Source organism: Pelmatolapia mariae, linkage group LG23 (assembly GCF_036321145.2).
Source record: "Pelmatolapia mariae isolate MD_Pm_ZW linkage group LG23, Pm_UMD_F_2, whole genome shotgun sequence".
NCBI classification, from domain to species: Eukaryota; Metazoa; Chordata; class Actinopteri; order Cichliformes; family Cichlidae; genus Pelmatolapia; species Pelmatolapia mariae.
Genome location: NC_086246.1, coordinates 2,455,244 through 2,462,398, shown reverse-complemented (window position 1 = coordinate 2,462,398; position 7,155 = coordinate 2,455,244). Strand labels below are relative to the sequence as shown.

Sequence of the window (7,155 nt, the reverse complement as noted above, 5' to 3'; positions counted from 1 at the left end):
AATCCATCAAAACTCAAAGGCTGTGAAACAATAAATTTGAACTTGGTCTTGAGCCCAGTTTGGGTGAAGATTAAATTCTGACCAATACTCTAGGAGCAGTAGTGATTCTTGTGAAGTAACAACATAAAGTCTGCATTAATGTAATGTATCAACGGGACACTTGCTATTTTAGAAAAGTTATTCTTTACATTTGCAAAATTTTTAAACTTCATTGTGCTCAGTCACACCTGTTAGCATAAAACGTGAAATATTAAAATAGTACAAAACCTTTGATAAGTAACAGTAAAGATCAGTTTATAACAACTAAGACATCAAACTCTTGTATTTGTCTTCATTTTCAATTGCAACAAATTCCACAGAACCAATATCTCTGAAAATGAGTGCATGCTTCTGAAACATTTGATAATATGAATATTTCAGAAACATTAGTTTGAGTCTGCTCAATTGCAAAACAAAGTAAAAACTACTGACTTGCATGAGATAAGCATCTGCAGAGTACACAATTATATTGTTGTTCACATAAGTTTCTTAAACCATGAACAAATGAGTAATTGTCTAATCTGGAATGTAAAGTGTAGTCATTTAGTGACATACAAAAGTGAGAATGAGAACTTGCAAGAATAAAAAAACAAACAGTAAAATAAAAACTGTCCTTAACACTAAGGCAATTGTATGCTGTGAGCATACAATTGCAGTTCTGCATGGCTTTCTGCAAGAGTCTGTTTCTTAGACCATGCACTAGTGAGATGCACTGCCTTCCACCAAAGTTCATTGGGATGTTCTGAATGACTTCAAAGATGTCCTTAAGTTCCTTTGGATAGTCTATGTTGAGGGCAAAAAGAAGGCCCATCAGCATGGAAATAGCACTTGATACATCCCTTGGATTAGACAGGATTACTGTTGTCTCAAGGACAACCAACACATCGACGATGTCTTCTTCTTTCACCATCACAATGCCAACTTTCATCCTCTTAGAAAACCTGTCTTCAATACCTGTCGGCTATAAAAGGGTTCAAAGACAAAAAAAAAAAAAAAAATTACACAATTACAATTACACAATATCCCGTGTGCTTAACAATTCATGTCTTTCCAAAGAAGAGCCATACTGATGCTTTGGATGATGGTGATTGGCTTTGGGTAACACTTATTAGTTGTTAAAATTTTTTCAGAATGAGATATGCACCCCATGTTACAAATCCATTTCTTGCTTTAAACAAAGACCATGTTCATAAATAACTGAGCATGTCTTCAATTGGAGCATTTAAACAAAATTTTCAATTTAAATGGTAAATGGCCTGTATTTATATAGCGCTTTACTAGTCCCCTAAGGACTCCAAAGCGCTTTACACATTCAGTCATTCACAGACATGGGTGGATGACTGAATCGTGGCTCAAGAGTTGACAGTTCGTCTTATAATCAGAAAGTTGCCGGTTCGAGCCCCGGCTCCGACAGTCTCAGTCGTTGTGTCCTTGGGCAAGACGCTTCACCTGTTGCCTACTGGTGGTGGTCAGAGGGCCCGGTGGTGCCAGTGTCCGGCAGCCTCGCCTCTGTCAGTGCGCCCCAGGGCGGCTGTGGCTACAGCGTAGCTTGCCATCACCAGTGTGTGAATTTAAATCTACTTATGCTAAACTGTGCTCTAAAGGAAATCTGGGTGAGAATACATGAAAAGTGCAAACTGCAGCTACACTACAGGATCAGATTGTGGCTCCATAAGCAATGCTTCTTTAATCAGTTTATTGATTAAAGTTTATTTTTTCCCCCTGCAGTCTACACAGTCTTTTTTCCAGGGTCCAGGACATTTCACCAAAGTATTGCCCCCCACAGCTGTAGCAGCCACTGCAGCCCCTTAAATATCCTAATATCTCTGCCATTACAATATACAATGTGAGAAATCAAACGTAAAGCTGAAGTGAACAGTACAGCAGCGAAATGTCAAACACCCTGGTAAAGACATGAATAAACACAAGACACTAATAATATCAATGCTAGTTTGCCAGTTAGTTTCTCTGAAACCTAGACCAAATCCAGTGTCAAAGATCTCGTAATAATACATTTGGTGAGGAAAAAGTACACATGTTTTCATGTGGCATTAATTGTTTCATAGATGCCACACGTTTAATTTAAAATCCACTGTGGTGCTGTCATTATTAAATTTACTAAAAGAAACAATGCTAACCTTCACAGTCTTGAAAGTGTGTGAGGGCTCTTCCTTTAGAAAATGAGGTCCTCTGTCCTCTTCCTTTGTGAAGGGCTCTGGTCAAAGAAGTCAAAAAGAAAACAAAAACACTTTTTAAACAGTGTTTATGAAGCATGTAGACAGCTCCAAATTCACAGCTTTTTGATACATAATTCCATCAATATATGATTATCATTGAAGATTTTGAATCAGGCTTATCAGGACATTCAAGTAGAATATGATATCTAACCTACCACCAATATACACAGATTCTGTAAAAGTTACCACACTAAATGTCCGGTTGTGAAATATGATCACAGACTTTACTTATCAGCTTTCTTTCAATGAGTTCATCAGTTGAACTGGATAACCTAAAACTTAAACAAAGGATTAGATTTCGCAGTTGAACACTTACATCATCACCGAAGCATTTTATGAGCCTAATAAGCCCTCCTATGCTGCTCTTGATTTTGTACAGCTCCACGAACCTCTCCATAATGGTCAAGCACAGCAAAAAGGAACCCTTTCAGGTCAACAGATGTAAGACGGGCAAATTCTGCTTCAACCTGAGCAATAGAAGAAGAGGGGTGGAGAGTACAGGCAGAATAAAAAAAGATTCTTTGAGACCCAAATTTAAGCAAACCGTCATCTGAGGCCCATTAGAGAAAACACAAACACACAAAAGCAAACAAACAAAAAGATGCATTTTACCTGCCGTTCAGCGAACAAGGAAGTTCAGAGAACAATAAGCTCTGTCTTGAAATCTTTTAAAGTAGAATGATTGTGAAAATGACTTATGTGATGTAAAACTTTAGTAAACGTGCGATTAAAAGAACACTGAGTAAAAGGACAAGTAACAGTTTCCTTATTCCTCAGATTTTTACCTTGATGAGCAATACTGTTTTAGTCCAACTGCCTCATTAAAGTTACACAACAGGCTTTTTACATTAAAGCTAGCAAGTCCATTACATACTCCCTTTTTAGATCTGAAATACTGTGCACATTCTGCGTATACGTAGTGGACAGCAATTTACCCAAAAGAGCGCAAAGTTTGCAAGTCCACCTCATTTAAATGACAAAAACAGATGTGATCATCTAGACCTGTGAAAATAAATTAATGACAAACCTGCAGTTATGGATGTTATTACAACCACAAGAACCTAAACAGTCTGCTCCATTGCTTTTGTTAATGAATCATTTGTTGGTAGCACGTCTGAATATTTAGTTTATGCCACCTGCATGTGATCATCAATAGTGCCATATTACTTCTTAAGAAGTACCCTGACACTACAATCTTTATATCATTTATTCTACAGAGCTATTAAGTTACAATATAATCTGTGGTGTTTCCAGTATGACAAAATGCACAAATTGTAACTTACCATTTGACTCCACTGACAAAAATAAATTCCCAGCATCAAGTTTGGCTTCACAGACCTAAAATAAGTAAAATAAAAATACATGTTATAATTATATTGTTTTCGCCATTTATTCATGTTTGCTAATTTTCTGACATATAAACAATGTTAGTTTTGTTACAATACAGAGAATGCAGTTTAATTAAAAGGTAAATTATGCAAAAAAAAAAAACTTCTGCAGTATACCATGCCAAAAATCAGTGTCTCTTAGGCCAATTATTTTATCACTACAGCTCTTTTAGTATGGAAACTCACACAATCTATTCATACTGATCACAAGAGTTCAAAAATAAGTTAAAATGGTGAGCTGTTGTTAAGCATAAAGCATTTCAGGGTAACAAATAACTGCACAATAGAATTAAAGCAAAAAATAAACACACTGGAGGACTATCTGATAAAATCTAATACAATGCTGGTTTGTAGACCATATTTTGTCTCAATCCTCAGTGCACTCTTGCAGCTTAGCATGCAGCAGTTAATAACAACTTAAGTGATTACATAGGGGTAAACAGATGACAACAAGCATAGAAGTCCTGCCAAAAAGTTCTTTTTGAACCCAGTCAGTTATTGGAAACATTGCCAAAATGAACTTCCACCAAAATACAACAGCCTGTGAACTTAAAAGAAAGTTACAAGTACAGAGACAATACGAAATGAACTTTATTAATTAGCTGAGTTAGCTTGCTAATATCGCAACAGTGGTTGAGTGCACAACCTTAAAGCTAGCGGCACAATACTTGTGATTTGGTCAGTGCCACATTAAACCCATAAAAAAGGCCATATGTCAGTTTATTAGGTCAAGTTTGGTCATGACACACAAGCTGGACCTTGTCCGCTAAAGTTACATTAGCTAAAGCAAACATTTCGGTAAAAGAGAAAAACCCAAATCATGCCATAAATTCAAAACATGTTCCAACTTTTGTAGCTCTCTTTCCTTATAGTTATAACCAATGTTATTGACCTTGAAAGCATATTCTAAAGAAGACGATTAGAAAACATCCAAGTAAAGTGAGCATGTCGTTAAACGCCAATTCCCCATGATGCACCTCGATAGCAGTCACGTGGGACAATTTTGAATCCTGCTGTGCTCAACTTACCCACATTGTCAAGTTCACATAAGTTGATGATTTGGTTGGACATGAGTTTTCAAGTTAGCTTTTTTTGGTGTAATTGGGACGTTTTTAACTTGTAATTCTATGTTATAACAACAACTTCAGTCATCTATCGTCAAACTGATTTAGAATAATATGTTGAAATAACAAACATCTAGAATTATATTTTACAGTGTGTGAACAGTTTATGGCTGGGGTTACTGGAATCTTTGATGATCCTCCCCACCTTCCTCAGGCACTCAGATGGCAGTAATGTAGTGTCAGGCCTATGGCGTCATCAGTGGCCCTTTTCTGGCAGTATAAGAATTGTAGAGGGTCCAGTGAGTTGGGTAAAACAGAGCAGATGAAGTCCCTGACCAGCCTCTCAAAGCATTTGCTCACGATGGGGATCAGGGCTACAGGTTGCCAGTCGTTCAGTGATGTGGAGGAGGATTTGGGTACAGGGACGAAGGTGGCCATTTTGAAGCAGGCTGGGACTACAGACAGAGAGAGGGAAAGGTTTAAGATGTGTATAAACACTCCAGCCAGCTGAGCCACGCATGACTTGAGGATGTGGCTCAGGATCCCGTCCGGACCAGTAGCTTTGCATGTGTTCGCCTTGCTGAAACACTTGTGCACATCCTCTTCAGACACAGTGTGTACACTGATATCATCCAAGGTGCGCACACTGTCTGGTCTTGTGGTGTTCGCTGCGTCGAATGTAGCATAGAATACATTTACATAACCGAGAGGCCATGGTCTGTGGTGTGCTGATTTTCCCTCTAAAGTCTCCGATTTTGTTTAGTCGCTGCCAAAATACTCCGGGGGTTGTCAAATTGTTTGACAATTCTGGATGGGACGACAACTTCCACACACTTTCTGATAAATCAGCAGACTGATTCTGTGTACTCATCTATGTCATCAGCAGCCAAGCAAAACATTTGCCAGTCCGCGTGATCAAAGCTGTCCCGCAACATGATTGGTCCGACCAACAGTGCAACCTCAGGGTTGGAGCTTCCTGTTTCAGCTTCTTCCTGTAGGCGAGAAGGGGCAGGATGGAGCGATGATCTGATTGGCTGCATGGGGCGCAGGAGTGGGCTTTGTGGGCATCCTGAAAGGAGGTGTAGCAGTGGTCAAATAACCGATCTCCACGAGTGTTGAAATGAATGTGTTGGTGCAGTTTTGGTGAAACTTTCTTTAGGTTCCCATCATTAAAGTCCCCGGTCATGATAGACACTGTCTCTGGGTGCGTGGTTTCCTCACTGCTGATCGCACTGTACAATTCCCCGAGTGCTCGGTCAGTGTCGACTTTATGGGGAATGTAAGCAGTCGTAATGATCACTGTTGTAAATTCACTTGGTAGCCAGAATGACTGGCACTTAATCATCAGGTACTCCAGGTCCGGTGAGCAGAAGGATTTGACCGGGTCCACGTTCGCATAATAACACCTTTTCCCAGGTAGCTCCTGTGACCTGTTCTCGTGGTGCATGGAGAACCCCGGTAGTGGTATGGTTGGAGTCCTGTACGTTGTCCGATAGCCAGATTTCTGTGATGAAGATCACACAGCAGTCCCGCATATCTCACTGGAATGAGATCTGTGCCTGAAGCTCGCACAGCTTGTTCTCCAGAGATAGTAATAAACTGGGGAGCGGTGGTCTGTTAGTGTGCCGTTTCAACCCAGTTTATTAAATTCCAATTTAATAAACTGATTTTTAAAATGCTTTTAAAAAAGTTAATTTCAAAAAAACCATTTTTTAATTCCAATTTAATTAACTGATTCCAGTGTGTCTATGTGCAGCAAACACACTGCTAAAAACAAGTATCGGGCCCAAATAAACATTGTAGCTTATTTCAGACTCCAACACAGTACATTTACTGTTTTTTGGAGTCGAACTTTCCAAATTAGACAAGCGTCATCAGTGCAGGTCTTTAAGTCCAGACTGAAAACCTATTTTTATTCCCTGGCTTTTAACTCTGTAGGAAACTGACACCTTCTTTTTTATTTTATTGTATGTAATTATTTTATTGTATTTTTAATTTGGTAGTTGTTTTAATCTGTGTTGTTTGGCACTTTGGACTGCCTGATGTGTTCTTAAAGTGCTATACAAATAAACGATGATGATGAAACGATGATGATGAACTTCTATTTATATCATGATTAAAAGCTACAGTTACCTAAAGATCAGGCAAGTAATGTTCCCACTCTAACATGACCAGTTTCGTCATTTCCAGTAATTATTGCTGTGGCCCTTTCAGCCATATTTGCGTGCATTAATTTGAAATGATGTTGAGTGTAAGGATGATGAGTGCTTGAAAACTAGTATTCATTACTTGTCCATCTAACCCAAAAGGTTTTGACCTAAAGTCTGACCAAATATTGAGGTAAAGGTAAGGTAATATAAAGACGACCTTCTTAGTATATACCAAAAAGATCATCCTGGTTTTCTGAATGTAAAACTTTCAGTGCGA

The 7,155-nt window shown here is 38.7% G+C and overlaps 1 long non-coding RNA gene across 1 annotated transcript; it reads right to left on the bottom strand.

Moving 5' to 3' along the window:
• Positions 1 to 2,689: 2,689 nt before the first annotated feature.
• On the bottom strand, positions 2,690 to 4,659 carry LOC134620695 (uncharacterized). Its single transcript, XR_010092132.1, has 3 exons — positions 4,557 to 4,659; positions 3,560 to 3,614; positions 2,690 to 2,743 (listed from the first exon to the last, which is right to left on the bottom strand). It is a non-coding gene; the product is annotated as an uncharacterized LOC134620695 (long non-coding RNA).
• Between the last annotated feature and the right edge of the window lie 2,496 nt (positions 4,660 to 7,155).